We start from the raw sequence: 17,509 nt of genomic DNA on the forward strand, positions 1-17,509 counted from the left end.
CTTTGTTATAGGCAGTAAGATGTGCATATAAAGCAATAAATCTGTCAATTACTATGATGATGATGTTGAACTCTGTCCAATAAAGAGAAACAAAGAATTTCACACAGCCTATCATCTCAATTAGGAGGTGACATAAATTTAATGGCTTTAGATATCTCTATGAATATGTACACAGTGAGAATAATATATACTTTTTACTGGAGATGCTAATATAAGGAATCAAATTTGACACCACAGGCATTACTGAAACTTGATGGGAGATTCTGTGACTTGGGTAATAATAGCTAACATTTATACAATGCTTTGATCTTTGCCAAGAACTTTGTAAACATTATCTCATCACTTTCTTAAAATTGTCTGGGAGAAATGTACTTTTACTATCTCCATTTTACTATCTCAATTTTACAGATGCAGAAACTCAGAGGATAAATGACTTGCTTAGGGTTGCATCACTAGTGTTTCTTTCCAGATTAGAACATATGCCTGGTTCAGTACTCTATCCATTGCACCATCATTATTCTCACCTGAACAGTAGAACTCTATGTAAAGTATGTAAACTGAAAAATTTGTAATAAAAGGAGTGATATTAAGAATATTACCTAAATTCATTTCAACTTCAAAAGGCAAAATTACATCTTTCCCCAAAGGACTTTAATCCAAAGACTTTTGTAATTTCTACAACCTTCCTAGATTTCTTTTTGATGCCAGTTGTAACTGTGTTTCCTCATTGGGAATTCCTGGAGCTGTAGTCAGGAAGTACTATTAACCTGAGCAACACCCCACATTTTTATGGTTTCATCTCTGCCCGTCAGAGAACAATTTACACTTATCTCAAGCGTTGTCTTCTTGAGCTAAAAAAGAGAAACTTGAAGAATATAAAGTGTGCTCTCTATGCAGTATATGGTTCTCCTCAAAATAGAAATACTCAGTGTTTCTTCTTATTTGCTTTTTATTTTCCTAATCAGAAATGATGAAGTTATTAAACTCTATTCCAACACTCAGTGGAAATATCCTCATTCCCCCCAAAAAACTGATGATTCTCTTCAAGTAAAAACGTTGGACACAAAAATCAAACAAGATGTTTTCCTCTCCCATTTTGAATGCATGAGTTCTTTATTTTCTTTTCATCTTTCCTGTTTTAAGAGCCAGAAAATGAAGTGTAGATCTTAACTTGAAGTAGGTTGTTTCTCCAAAAGAACATAGTTCTCCAGTGTTAACCCTGTGCCAAGTGCTAATTAGCCTTAAGTAATTTTGCTGCCCTCGACTGTTCTAAGGATTATCATTCAACTTTCAACATCCAAATTCCCTACATCATAGTATCATAAGGAATGGATAAGAATAACTGAAAAGGAAATAAAGACATTTTTCCTTAAAATTTCTTTCTTCCCCCAATTCTCTATAAAAGAAACTTTGCTACTAGTGGTTCATTCAATTTCTAGATAGCTCTAATTGTTAGTAATTCAATTAATTCAATTGCTCTTCTAATTGTTTTTCCTGACATCAAGACAAAGTTAACCTCTTTAGAATTTGTATTTTTTCTAAGCTGTCCTCTTGTGCCAAGCAGTATAGATTTAATCTTAGGATAAGCCTTCAGGTTACTTAAGAAAGTTATTTTGGCATACATTCTTCCCTTCTCTCTTGTCATGCTCTTCTTCTTTCATGTTTTCTTTTCTCCAGATTAAATATGTCCAAATTCCTTTAAATATTACTATTAAGGTATATTCTCAGGTCTTTACACCAACATAATTATGGTTCTTTGGGCATGCATTTGTCAATGTACTTCATAAATGGTGGTACCCAGCTCTTTTTCAAACGCTTACCTACTCTTTTATAAACAATACTATGTATTGGTTCTGAGGCGATAAGGGCTACACAGTAGGGGTAAAATGATTTGCCCAAGGTCACGTGACTAGGATGAGTCTGAGGCCAGATTTTAACCTAGGACCTTCTGACTCTAGACCTGCCTCTCAATCCACTGAGTCAGCTAACTGTCCCTTGTACCTAGCACTTAAATCAATACTACACATGCTTTCTGATTAGATCAGAGTTCAATACTATTTTAACTTTCTTATTTCTCAAAGTTTTGCCTTTGTTAATAGACCATGACAACATTAACTTGTTTTGACTCCCATATCAGTCTGTTGATTCATATCTCCAGCTTGTAGATAGGAGTGTTATAAGTCTCAAATGAGGTAATGGATGTAAAGCACCTTGCAAACTTTAAAGCACTAGATAAATATGTAAGTTATTGCAATAATTATCATTGACCTCTAGTCACCAGTTACCCAGTCTGGTGATTTACTCCATTCCCTGTGTCTACTACTATACTTCTGCTGAGTTCATGCAATGTTTATGGAGCAATATAGGAGTGTTTTGGGATATGCTTAACAAACACATTGAAGTTTAATCTGCAACATTAATACTTTTTAAAGACTAAACAATTAACAAAACAACAAATCATTCTCAGATGTGCAGAGATAGTGGATTTTTATGGTAGAAATGCTCACAATAAAAATTTAACAATCCACAAGTGGGCTCAAGATGGTTCCAGCATATATAGATATAGATATAGACATAGAGATAGATATAGATTAATAGGTAGATACACATATATATGTACACACAAACTTATATATATGCATGCACACATACATATATATATATATATATATATATATATATATATATATATATATATATATCCCTCTCTTTGGTCTCCAGCTCTTTGAACTCCCATGACTTCTCCATCTAGTACTTGTGAAGTAATTTTTAACCCAGTAATAAGACTACATTCATCCTTATTAAGTTTGCTTATTAGATTCAGCCAAATGTTGAAATCTTTTTGGTCCCTAATGCTGCCCTTTGATGATGATTCCCTCTGTACCTTTGTCCAAATAATTAATATTAAACAGCATATGACACAAAGCTAACCACAGAGTTTTGTGTGCATTTGACTGGATACCCTTTTTCTTATATATAATGAACTGATATTTTAGACTGAATCCATTTAATTGGCTGTCATCAAACCATCTAACCCATACTTCTCCATCTTTTAAGCAAACCTAATATGTGATACTTTAGCAATTACTCTTCTAAAATCTTGGTCAACTTTGTCTCTAGCATTCTCTGATCTAATATATTAGTGACTGTCAAAAGTGTACAAGTTTAGTCTGGTTTGACCTATTCTTTATGAGTCCCCACTAGCTTTTCATAATCATGTATCCTTTTCTGTAAAAGGTGTTTGTTCAACAACCAACTTTTTGATGTTCTCTATATAATTTAGGAATTGAAGTCAAACTCATTGACCTGTAGTCCTTAGAGTTCAATTTCTTCCCTTTAAATAAAATTTAGAACATCTGTCCTTCTCCCATCGTGAATACTCTGTCTTCCATGATCTCTCAAATATTCCTTACATTGACTCAGCAATACCATAAGCCAGTTAATTTGTCCAGTCTGCAGAATATAGTTTTTAAATTGAGATGCCATAAAAGTTAGGAACTCTTTTACTAAGCACTTACTTATTAGCTACAAATTACATATTAGCCATATCATTCTATCTTTACTGGCTCAAAACATTTATTTATCTAAGCAAAATAAAATAAAATAAGAGTTAAGTATCTTTGCTGCCCCTTTTTCAACTTTTATTTTCCTTCTCACCTTGAACAATAGTAACATCATTTCCTTGGGAGCCCTTTTATGTGTCCACTGGAAGAAAATGATAGTTAGCACTTGTCTACTGACCTGGTAATAATACTGACTCTATGGGAAATGTTGTGAAAAAATACTGAGAAGAGCAGTGTATTAAAAAGTCCAATCACTTGAAAATCATTTCATTTATTCTAGGGCCCAAGTAAAGGCTGCAACTATTTTCTCAACCCTGTAGCTTGCAAAGGTAAAGCCAGTAGTCATTTTGAAAAGAATGCTGCAAAGTTTTACATTTATATGGTATGTAAATGACTGTAGGCAAGATAGACTATGAAGGACAAACCAGGAAGCTGCTAGAATTAATGAAAAACTAATGGATTTAATATAACTAAAAAAAATCCCAAATACAGCTGAAAAACACTCCCAGCCTTTTTAAAATTAAAATTTAATTTTTTGAATCTTGGTCTCATCCTCTTGCCCAGGGTGGAATTGCAGTTGTCACTCATTGGCCTGACCCCACTGGTGATCAGCACAAAATCTTTGGACTACCCCATTTGTTAATCAGACTTATTTGGCCCTCTTTGGTTTTCCTGAAGATCATTCTGCTTCCTCACGTAGATCCAGAAAAATCCCTTGTCGCAAGCTTTAGTTCATTCTGAACTTTGGCTTCCTGAAACCATTATATTTGTATTTATTCTGTTACCTGCTCTTATTTCCATTGTCTATTAAAAATAATCTAAGCTTCTTGGTTCTACATTTGCATGAGTTTTTTCAGGTATCTCCAATTCTTCTTCATTAGGATCATCTCCATTGGAGATCTCCTTCCAAAAGGACAATGACTCATCATCGATTACTCATTGAGTCTGAACAATCAATTATTTCCCAACCTGCTTATTTCCAGAATAACTTTGCCCTTATCTCTTCCATCTGTTTTACAAGAATAATATGAGAGATTCTGCCAAATGCATTGGTAAAATCTAAGAGAGATGTAGCTACATTTCCCTGTCCTCAAAAAGCAATAGCAGCTGGTCTGGCATAATCTGTACTTGATGAAGCCCTGCTGGCTCTTTTTGATCACCACTAGAGGTGGAAGTGACATAATCAATCATCTAGTGCAATACTCTCATCTTATAGAGGAATAAAAAGGCACAGAAAAATCATATGGCTTCTCACAGGTCATGTATATAGCAATTTATCTAGTTGGGATTTTAATTCAGGTCCTCTTACTTCAAATCTTTCATGCTTCCTACTCCACAATGCCTACTGAATTGGTTCAGCAATTATATCTCCCAGGTGTTTGTTTCTAGTGCCCAGAGTTGAAGATTATCTGGGTCAAGCGAATTAAGTACATCAGATAGAAGCTAGGTGCTCTCTTAATATTTCCCTACTTAACTTGTGATTCAACTCCCTATGTACCATTTTTGTTCTGGGTTTTTTGCATATTAAAATATCATTCTTCTTGGAAAAAAATAGAAGCAAAATACAAGTTTGACAGATCTACTCTTTGTTAATTGACTATTATGTTGGCAATTTTATAAAACTACAAGTTGCAGAGGAGGAACCATTCTACATTTAAAAAATTAATTTATTTAGAACATTTTTCCATGGTTACATGATTCATGTTCTTTCCCTCCCCTTTACCCTCCACCCTCCAAGAGCTGACAAGCAATTCCACTGGGATATACATGTACCATTGTTCAAAACCTTTTCCCATATTATTAATATTTGTAATAGAGTGATCATTCAAAGTCAAAACCCCCAATCAATTACCCACTGAATCATGTGATCAATCTTATGTTTTTCTTCTGGTTTCTGCTCTCACAGTTCTTTGTCTGCATGCCCCTTAAAATTTTCATGGATCATTGCACTGTTGCTAGCAGAGAAGTTCATTACATTTAATTGTACCACAGTGTATCAGATTCTGTGTACAGTGTTCTCCTGATTCTGTTCCTTTCACTCTGCATCAATTCCTGGACGTCATTCCAGTTCACATGGAATTGCTCTAGTTCATTTTTCATTTCAGCACAATAGTATTCCATTACCATCAGATACAACAATTTGTTCAGCCACTCACCAATTGATGGATACTCCCTCATTTTCCAATTTTTTGCCACTACAAAGAGCAGGGCTGTGAATATTTTTGTACAAGTATTTTTCCTTATTATCTCTTTGGAGTACAAATTCAGCAGTGGTATGGCTTGATCAAAGGGTATGCAATTTTTTAAAGCCCTTTGGGCACAGTTCCAAGTTGCATTTCAAAATGGTCAGATCAATTCACAACTCCACCAGCAAAGCAATAGTGTCCCAGTTTTGCCACAAACCCTCCAATATTTATTATTTTCCTTTACAGTTATATTGGCCAATGTACTAGGTGTGAAGTGGTACCTCAGAGTTGTTTTAATTTGCATTTCTCTAATCAAGAGGGATTCAGAACAGTTTTTCATATGATAATTGATAGTTTTCATTTCTTCATCTGAAAACAGCCTATTCATGTCCCTTTACCATCTTTCATTTGGGGAATGGCTTGATTTCTTGTACAATTGACTTAGTTCCATTTAAATTTGAGAAATTAGGCCTTTGTCAGAGGTTTTTATTATAAACATTTATAGCATTTTTGTTATAAACAATTTGTTGCTTTCCTTCTAATTTTGGTCCCTTTGGTTTTGTTTGTACAAACCCTTTTTATTTTAATGTAATCAAAATCATTCATTTTACATTTTATAATATTATCTATCTCTTGCTTGGTCTTAAATTCTTTCCTTTCCCATAGGTCTAACAGGCATATGCTATTCTATGTTCACCTAATTTACTTAAAATTTCCCTCTTTATATTTAAGTCATTTACCCATTCTGAATTTATCTTGGTATAAGGTGTGAAGTGTTGGACTAAATCTAATTTCTCCCATACTGTCTTCCAAATTCCCCAGGAGTTTTTGTCAAGTAGTGTGTTCTTGTCCCCGAAGCTGGGATCTTTGAGTTTATTAAACACTGCCTTGCTGAGGGCATTTATCCATAGCCTGTTTCACTGATTCACCATTCTGTCTCCTAGCCAGTACCATATTGTTTTGATGATCACTGCTTTTTAGTACAATTTAAGATCTGGTACTGTTAGGCCCCCATCCTTCACTTTTTTTTCCATTCGTTCTCTTGATATTCTTGATCTTTTGTTATTTCAAGTGAACTTTGTTATAATTTTTTCTAATTCTATAAAAAAGTTTCTTGGTAGCTTGATTGGTATGGCACTGAATATGTACATTAGCCATTCTACAATGATAGAGAGAGTTTTCTGTTTTCAATGAAATTACAGGTCTATTACCATCCATGAGGAAAAGTTTCTTAATGATTAAAATTATTCAGAAGTAGAATAGGATGCCTAATATATAAGATCCTTATAGGGAGGGACAAATTCAATTTTTCTTTGTATCCTCAGCATCTCATACAACAGTGCCTGGCATGGAGTAGGTGCTAATAAATGTTAATTGTTGGATGATAGATCACTTCAGGAAATAACAGGCTCCCCATAACAGAATGTCTTCAGGTATGAGACTGAGTCAAAAATCGTTGGATAATTTGTAGAGGGAAATCTTGTTTAGGTACAGCTTAGTTTCTCAAGTCCTTTCCAAAGTAAAAAATATATGATTCTCTGATGATAATTTAAAGTTACCCCTCTTCCTTTCTTCTAGTCAGTGTGCTGACATCCTATGGAATGCTAGTAACAATATATTACAAGGAATTGAACTTGACTTAAGATTACTTGGATGTTAAAATGTAAATCCTTCTTTTCTAGTCACTGTACCATTTTGGGTCTCAGGGCTTGTCTTCCATTTTCACCTTTGTGTTAACTATTGCACTAGAGGCTACCTGGAAGATGTGGCCACAAAGAAAATCAAACAGAAATAATAAATATATTGTAACACTTGGGGAAGGTTCTCCATGTCATATGATGTGATCCCCTTTCATATACTTTAATCCAGTCTAGTAGATCTAATAGATATTCCATATATGTAAATTTTTTCTCACACTTCTGAATTTTGCAGAAGTGGCCCTTCTTGTAATATACTCCCTCCTTAATTGCACTTCATAGAATCCCTAGATTCCTCCAAAGAACTTCTCTAGATCTAACTTGTATAGGAAAATTTACCTATTCCTCCCAGTTGTTAGCACTCTCTACCTTTTGAAAGTATTTTAAGTTATTTTTATATGGTTTGCATTCACCTTTGTATATATCACTTTTATTTTCCCTCCTCCCAAATAGAATTTGAGCTCAAGGGAGGGACTGTTTTGTTTTAGCTTTGTAACCTCCAAAGCTATCACAATGTTTTGTGCTTCATACATATTTCTTGAACTTCTTGAGTTTACTATATAAATAATATTCTTTACTCACTAGATCTCTAAATCTCTAAGTAACAAATAGTCTCTTTATACTAGAGTACCTTTATCACAAAAGGAAGCACACAAATCTTTCCTCTGGTAGTCCAGAAACTTAGAGTCCCTATGCCTCATGGTTCTGTCACCCTTCTTCTCACTCCTGTTACTGTAACTTCCCTGAGGTCCCTTTTCCCCAAATGGCTTAATTTTGGGGGGAATAGATCTCCTGAATTACCATACTCACAGTTTGATGATTTCTCAGTGATGCCACTGCCTCTCTCCCCATCTTTTTTCATTTCATGTGAAATTATTGTTAATTAGTTAATAATAAGGATATATGCTTTTATATGTGAACTAAGTTGTAACATGCTATTTTCACATTTTTACTTGGTCTTGAAATATGATTTGATTATGAAATTTGATTATGCAAAGCATTTTTTTTCCTGTGGGATGAGAAGCATTTTATGCAAGTGTAATCTAGCTTGCTATTGACATGAGCATGGCTCTTATAAATAACAAGAGGTCCTTTGGAATTCATCTTTAAAAGAGCTATTACAAATTACTTTTTACTTTTTAATTGACAGATGATGAAAAGATAAAATATCCTCTTTTGGTTCAATGAGATTGTTCATTATGATAACATTCATTCCTATTTTCAGGACTCAGAGTTAGAAGATATTCTACTCTTAAAGTCCAACTTCACAGATAAGGAAAGTGTGAGAGAGGTGAAATGGCGTGCTCACCGTCATAATGGTAGTTTAGCATCTAGGTAAGAATTAGATTACAGTTTCCTAACTCCAGGTCTATTGTTATTTATTCTAAATATACTCTTCTCCCAGAATGTTCCTCATATTTTTTCTTTTCTAATTAAAATAATATTTTATTTTTTCATTAATTTTATTTCTTCAGACACTTATTAACTGAGTAATCATGGGAAAATCACTTCCCTCTTTTGGCCTCAGTTTACTCATCAGTAAAATAAAGACAATAATAGAGATGTTTTCATATGATTGTATGAGGACTAAATAAGATAAAAAATGGAAAATGTTTTGGAAACCTTGAAGTGTTTATATAAATACTATCATAATTATTACTTTGTTGTTATTGTTGTTCAGTTATTTCAGTTATGTCTGGCTCTCCATGATCCCATTTGGTATACTTGGCAAAGATACTAGAATGGTTTGTCATTTCCTTCTCCAGCTCCTTTATAGATGAGAATACTGAGGCAAACAGGGTTTATTGATAAATTTTTAGTATAAACACTTACACTTTGGCAAAGGCTACAAATTAGGACTTTGTTTATGGTTTTGTTGATTGCCCAGACTTAAGAAAATAGGGGGTAAGTGAAAGTGTGTAATGTGTCTATTTTCCCCTCTACAGAGCTGATTGTTAAACCTTTACCTGGACTTCCCTGGTTAGACTAATCTCTTTTGAATAATTTCTATCTATCCATCCAGTTAGGAAAATTTAAATATGTCAGTGTATAACCACAGAAAGTAAACCTGCTGAAACACTGCAAGTGGCCATGTAGAGAGGTTTAGGGGGTCCTTGAGTATCTGTAGATTGCATTATAGATTTAGGCTTAAAGGAACCAGTTTAGGAAGGGTTAGTAAAACCATAAAGATGCTAGACGTTAATGATAAAATAGAATAAATTGGGAAATGTGAATTGGGCCTACTAGCTATAATATTTCCTTAGGAAGCTGAAATATGAATAACAAAGTGTTATAGTTTAAGACATGGAAGGGAGGGATAAAATAAATAAGAAAAAAGGAGCAATAAAATATTTTAGGAAAGCATATCAGAAAGGGAATAAACGTTCCAATACCAAAAAAAATGTCTTTACATAATTTGGACACCCAAAGTTTTCTTGAAAATGCAATGCTTTTCCAAAGTTTGAATACCATGAAAAGGATTGATTTAGACTTTTGGCCTGTGTCAATATACTACGATTAAAAATCAAAGTAGCAGATGCCTCCTGAGAGTCTGTTACCTAAAAAAGATAAACATATGTCTATTTTAATTTGGCTGATACAGTCAAGACGAGATGACCTGATGTGGAATAAAGTGATAGTTTTGAAGACAGGAAGATCTAGATTCCAATTGAGCTTCTGACCTTGGTTAGCTGTTTGACTTCATGAATCAATATGTTTCAAGCAACTCTTTAAACTTATGTCTTAGATCGTAGATAGGTTGTAATCTGCGCCTTTGGTGGAAGTTTCTGAACAGGGAGGGTACTACTATGAAAAAAAATTACATATTTCTGTAATATCAATAGTTATAAGAGCTCCCGTAAGGAAATTGGGTTTCAAGTAATAAAATGTCGCGGTCTGTGTATGATTAGAGGTATTCTTGCCATATTTGCCACATAACCAAGGCTATTAGAGCTATGGTCTCTACTCCCTCCACCTTTCTCCTGTTCCACAATGCTAATGATCATTTAGCACCACAGAAATATAGAATTTCTTAGCCTTCATTTTAATATTGACTGACTCTACAACTTCTATTCTCCATACTCAGTTCTGCCCTGAGGCAGGTCAAGGATATGCAGTTTTTCTGGCAGATTAGAATCATAGATTTAATACTGGAAGGAATCTTAGAGGTCTTGTCAAACCTCATTTTTTTAAGATGAGAAATCCGAGACCCAGAAAGTTCATATGACTGGCCTAAGATCACACAGTTAATAGTGAAGCAAAAATTTGAACCCAAGTCTGCACACTTCAAATCCATTACACTTTCCATAGCAATAATCAATCAAGAAGTAGCTGTTAAGTGCCTCCTATGAGCCAGAAGTTGTGATAAGTATTTGGGAGATTTTATGTATTTACCTTCTTGTTTTCAAAATTGTATATTTCCACCATTCCAATTTAGTTTCATGACTTTTCTTTGTCTGCCTTTTCTTTCCCCATTATCATCTGTGTTCTGGTACCATTCCTTGTCTTACTTGACATGGTTTCTTAGTCTCTTATCAGAATTTGTACATAGAGAGAAGTGGGAAGAATGTCAATGAGTTTTTCTTTCTTCAAATTCAAACAACCAGAATTATAGAGAAAGTAATAACATTTCTCTCCAACTTCACAAATAACATTCTGTTTTCCTTCCCCTATCCCTCACCTCTTTTAAAATTATCTCACATTATATTATGTTTATAGGTCATGTTTATCATTTCTCCCTACTCAACTATAAATTCAATGAGGGCAAGTCCTGTGACTTACCTAAACTTTTATTTTCTCAATCCCTAGCAAAGTGTTCCAAAATAATAAGTGTGAACTTCAAAATTTTTCATTGATTTAAATGAAACAAAAGAAAAAGTGATAGCTGAAATAAAAAGGTGATCTGTAGAACAAGGTTCTCTATGGTACAAAAGCAGAAAAACTCCAAAAAAACCTTCCATGGACAATGAGACAAAAATTGCCTGAAAAGGAAGACAGAACAGACTTATGCTAGTCTCAACATGGCAGACATGGCCTGAAAAAAGAAAGTCATCCAATTTGTGGGTCATTTTTGTATCAAATTTTGCATTGCAGTTTTGAATCCTCACCCCTAGTCTGGGCATCTTGAATTTCTTCTGGGGTTAGAAAGAGAAGTATAATACGATTCTGCTGCTGTCCTTGATTAGAAAATGGTCTTTTTCATTTGAATTAAAGCATTCGATCTTCCAAGAAAAGCCTATCTATATCTACATATGCAAACTGAAAAATAAATGCACAGTATCACATCTATTCATAACTTCCTTTTATTTTATTCAACTTTGAAGCACAAAAAGACAATAATTAATTATCCTAGGTAATGGGGAAAAGGTCAGTGGAGATAATTGCCTATTATCATTTTTCCCATGGTCAAATTCACTTGTAAATATTTCAATTTACCAGTTTTCACTTTTATATCTTTCCCTGTATCTTTGGTCTTTGACTATAATTAATAATAGGTGACATAGGTGAAAGACAATTAATAGAAAGCAACCTAAAAAGGCAAAATGGGTCTAAATAATCTACATTGTAGATGAAGGTAAAATCCCTGAGTTCAGGGACAAATTTCATTTTTCTTTGTGTTCCAACACCTAGCATATGTCTTACATACAAGAGGTTTAAGTACTGTCTGTTGAATTAATGAATGATAATTATCATGACTTCACAATACCCATTATAGCCATACCATACTATTGCCATTATTTTAGAATTTTTTTCTCATCCCAATGTTGAATAAGCTAAGTAATAGTAGCATAGTGTAGTGGAAAGACCATTATAAGTATTGGAGCCAAGGTGGTGGAAAAGAGAAGCACTTGTCCAGCTCTCCCAACATTCCCCTCCAAAGAGCTTTCAAAAAATGCCTTAAATTGGGGGCAGCTGGGTAGCTAGCTCAGTGGATTAAGAGCCAGATCTAGAGATGGGAGGTTCTAGGTTCAAATTTGACCTCAGATACTTCCCAGCTGTATGACCCTGGGCAAGTCACTTGTCCCCCATTGCCTAGCCCTTACCACTCTTCTGCCTTGGAACCAATACACTATTGATTCCAAGATGGAAGGTAAGGCTTTAAAAAATGCCTCAATTCTGGAGTAGAAGAGTCAATAAAAGGTCAGATGTAGACTTTCTTGTTGTCCAAGATAACATAAGAGGTTGGAGAATGATCCTTTATATAGGAGAGGAGACTCACCTGGAGCCTACATGGATGAAACACCAGTGGTGGAGCTGTGTTGCTGACAAAAGTAGCAGAAGCTTCAAGAGCTCTCAAGACAGGGACCGTAAAGAAAGTGGGCAACTGGTCAGAAAGAGATTACAGGATACCTTGTGTTAGCTCTAGATGCATATTCAGATGCTGTTTAGCAACTCTGTTGTCTATCCCCATTTCTGTATCATTTCAAGGGTGGTCAAAGTATATGATTAAAGCAATATTAAATGATAATCAATTGTGAATGATTTAACTATTATCAGAAATGCAAAGATCCAAGGCAACTTGAAGGGGCTTATAATGAAAAATGCTAGTAGGTGGCACAGGAGGAATACAGATTGAAGTTTATGACTTTTCACTTTATTTCCTTCATATGTTCATATAACCTATATCAGATTATTTACCATTTTAGTGAAAGGAGAAGGAAGGAAAGGATGGAGATAATTTGGATTGCATGATATCAGAAAAGAAATGCTAAAAATTTCTTTACATGTAATTGGGAAAAATACAGTAAAATACAAGATATCCCTCAAAATTTTACATAACAAAAAGACAATAATAATAATGAGACAACATTCCAAATTTCGTGGCATGCAGCCAAAGCAATACTTAGAGGGAATTTTATCTCTCTTAATACATATATCAATAAAAGAGAGAAAGAGCAGCTAAATGAATTTAGCATGCAACTAAAAATCCTAAAAAAAGAACAATTTCCAAATCCCCTATTAAACATCAAAAGAGAAATTTGGAAAATCAAGGGAGTGATTAATGAAATTGAATGTAGGAAAACCTTGAACTAATAAATGGATAGATGTAGAAAAAGCCTTTGACAAAATACAACATCTATTCCTGTTAAAAACATTAAAAAGCATGAGTATCAGTGGAATTCTTCTTAAATGGATAAATAGTGTCTATCTAAAAGGAAGAGCAAGCATTATCTGTAATGGGGATAAGCTAGAGATGTTCTCAGTAAGATCAAGTATGAAGCAAGGATGTCCATAATCATTACTATTATTCAATATTGTACTAGAAATGGTAGCTATAGTACAGAGCAGAAAAATAAATTGAAGGAATAAACAGAAACAGCAAGGAAAGAAAACTATCACTCTTTGCAGATGATACCTAGAGAATTCATTTAAAAACTAGTTGAAACAATAACTTCAGCAAAGTTGAAGAATATGAAATAAATTTACACAAATCATTAGCATTTTTGCATGCTAATAACTGAACCCAGCAAGAAGAGATTGAAAGAGAAATTCCATTAAAAATGGCAGATAATATAAAATGCTTAGGAATTTATCTGCCAAGACAAATGGAGGGATTATATGAACACAATTATTAAATACTTTTCACATGAATAAATTTGTATCTAAACAAGAGAAATATTAATTCCTCATGGTTAGGTCAAGCCATAATTATAAAAATGCCAATTCTACCTATATTAATTTCCTTATTTTGTGCCATGCCAATCAAACTTCTAAAAAAACTTTATAGACCTAGAAAGAATAGTCACAAAATTCATCTGGAAGAACAAAATATCAAAAAATTCCATGGGAATAAATAAAAATGATGTAAAGGGAGGCAAACAGTTCCAGATTTCAAATCATATTCCCAAGCAGTCATCATCTAAATAATATGGCACTGGCTCAGAAATAGAATGGTGGATCAATGGACTGGATTAGGAACACAATCCATAGTAATAAATGATCATGATAATTTAGTGTTTAATAAAACCAAACTTTCAAATTTTTGGGATAAGAACTCAAAGTATGACAAAAACTGCCAGAAAATTGGAAAAGGCATTTGGCAGAAAGTAGGCATAAACTAACATCTCCCACCATATGCCAAGATAAGGTCAAAATAGATAAACTATTTAGACATAAAGAGTAATACTGCAAGAAAATAAAAGGAACATGGACAATGTCAGATTGGTGGATGAGAAGAGTTAATGACCAAAGAAGAGATGGATGAGAAGCAAAACATAAATTTTATTACATGAAATTTAAAAAGCTTTTGCACAAACATAACTAATGCAGCTAAAATTGGAAAGAAAAGAGAAATCAGAGGAAAATATTTTGCAAAATGTTTCTCAAGTGTATAGGAACCTAGCCAAATTTATTAAAAAGAAGAGCCATGACCTAGTTGATAAATACTCAAAGGTTATGAATTTTTCAGAAGTTTTCAGTTTTCAAAAGAAAATAAAAGCCATCTGTACACATATTTAAAATACTGTAAATCATCACTGATTAGAGAAATGAAAATTAAAATAACTCTGAGATACTACCTGATACCTATCAGGTTGGCTAATATGACAGAAAAGGAAAATGACCATTGCTGGAGAGGATGTGGAAAAAGTGGGAAACTAATGACTATTGGTGGAGTTGTGAATTAGTCCAACCATTCTGCAGAATAATTTGGAACTATATACATAAGGCTCTAAAACTGCTTACTCTTTGACCCAGCAATACCATTAGTAGGTCTATATTCCAAAGAGTTCAAGAAAAAGAGAAAAGAACAAACACACACACACACACACACACACACATATATGTCCATATATTTTTGTGTATATATGTTGTATATATTATACATTATTATATTTTATGTATATTATTATATATTATATAATATATAAATATTTGTATATATACACAAAAATGTTTATAGTAGTTCTTTTTGAGGTGGCAAAGAAATTGAACTAGAAGGGATATCCATCAATTGGGGAAGGACTGAATAAGTTGTGGTATATGATTATACTGGAGTACTGTTGTGCCAGAAGAAATAATGAGCAGGATGGTTTCAGGAAAAACTGGGAAGACATATGAATTCATAGAAAGTGAAGTAAGCAGAACTGGGAGAACTTTGTGCATGGTAAAAGCAATATTATAAGGATGACAAACCATGAAAGATTTTAGCAACTCTAGTCAAGGCGATGATCCAAGACAACTCCAAAGGACCCATGATGAAAAATGTTATCTGCTTCTAGTGATGGAACTGATGAACTCTGACTGAAGAATGAAGCATACTTGTTATTATTTTGTCTGTTCTTTTTTTGCAACATGGCAAATATGGAAATATGTTTGGCAGTACCTTACATGTATAATCAAAATCAAAGTGCTTGCCTTCAAACTCAATTTTTAAAAATGTGATTGTTAATTTTTTCCATGTAATTGGAAAAAATTAAAATTAACACAATTATTCCCCCCACCACCAAAAAAAAGACAAATTGGACTGAGCTTAGAGTCCTAGATTATCCACCAGTCACTATTGACTAACTACATAAGTATAAAAAAAACAATCATTTCATCTTTCTCTGCCTCAGTTTTGAACCTGAAAAATGAGGAATTTGGAGTCTAAACATTACTTTAGCCTTAAGATGCTATTTTTCCTTCTAAATGAAGTCACACTATTATTTGATGTTTCCAACATTTGCTGCTACTTTGTAGGAACTCAATTACCATGACAGAACTAGCAGTAGTCAAATAATTTCCCTGGGGTTAGACATGGGTGTTACAGTATGAAGCAAGTCAGAACAAAATAAACCATTAGGATAGGTTGACTTCTGGTAGAATGTCCTCAATGTGCATCCAGACACAGGTTGGATAAGGGCAATTGAAATTTGTCAGAAGTCTTACAGGCAGAAGACTCACATAAAGACCTAGTTTCAGAGAGGCAGAACCAGATAGTGTCCATTTTTATGCCAAAGAGAATTAATACCTCTTCATTCTTGAGGTGGAAGCTGTCTGCTAGAGAGAGCTCAATTTTGTCAGGTCACCAACCAGAAACATTCTCTTCTGGCAGAATCACTATCATTCACTCAGCTGGGAAAGAAGCTATCATTAATTTAGAGTTGGAAAACTAATTGTTCCCTAGAAGCCAATATTAGTAAAAATTAAAAAGAAAAAAACTACTTGAAATTCTGACTGAGAAAGAATAAAATTGGCAATAAAGCTCACTTCCTCCCTTGTAATAGAACTGACCTGTCTATAAACTCTGCTGATAAACAGAGTTCTGGACAGAGTCCTACTAAAGTGCTACTTGTATTTCTGGAAACTCCATCAAGCAAAGGTCATGCCACCCTTCAGTGTAGTTAGACATATCTCCCAAGTTTGAATGATTTGTGAATTTTGGATTTTTTTTATTTTTACCACATTTATTACACTAGGAGAAACCCACATATTAGAGTAAGAATGTTTTTCACCTATATGACACTTTTTATATGACAAAAACTTCAAGTTATAGACAAAGTTTTAAAATCTTTGAGAGGGATCAGCACAAGGACACATGGAATAGTGCCATGGGAGTCCTTGTTTTGTTTGAGGATGTAATAAACTTCTTCTATTGTGCAATGGGTCATGGACTATTTAATGGACACAAACAGACCAAACCACTTCTTAAATTTAATGTCTTCACTGAAAATGCTTTCTAACAGCCCATTGCCCAGGAATGAATTTGTCACAAAATGATGAAAGGCAAAATAAAACACATAATCAGAAGAGCCAAAGTCTTAGAACGTTCAAAACTTGTGAAAAAGTTGGAAGTTTGCAGCAAATTAGCTTAGAAATGTGGTTACTGCCCACTGTAAGTGTTGCATTATTTGAATAGTTCAAGGTAACTTCTAGACTTCACTTTGTCTAAGTCCATTGCTTTCAAGAGTGTATATGCATGTGCCCATTTCATTTATGAAGGGATAGAAGACTTTTCAAAAGTTATCCATTTAGGAAATGGGTAGGAAATTTTACAATGGAATTAAAGAGCACCACTCACCTACTGACTCAACAGACAATCTTTACCCCAAGTATGAACCATCATTGAAACTTGGATGTGGGC

The sequence above is a fragment of the Monodelphis domestica genome, chromosome 3, assembly GCF_027887165.1.
Source record: "Monodelphis domestica isolate mMonDom1 chromosome 3, mMonDom1.pri, whole genome shotgun sequence".
Classification (NCBI taxonomy): Eukaryota; Metazoa; Chordata; class Mammalia; order Didelphimorphia; family Didelphidae; genus Monodelphis; species Monodelphis domestica.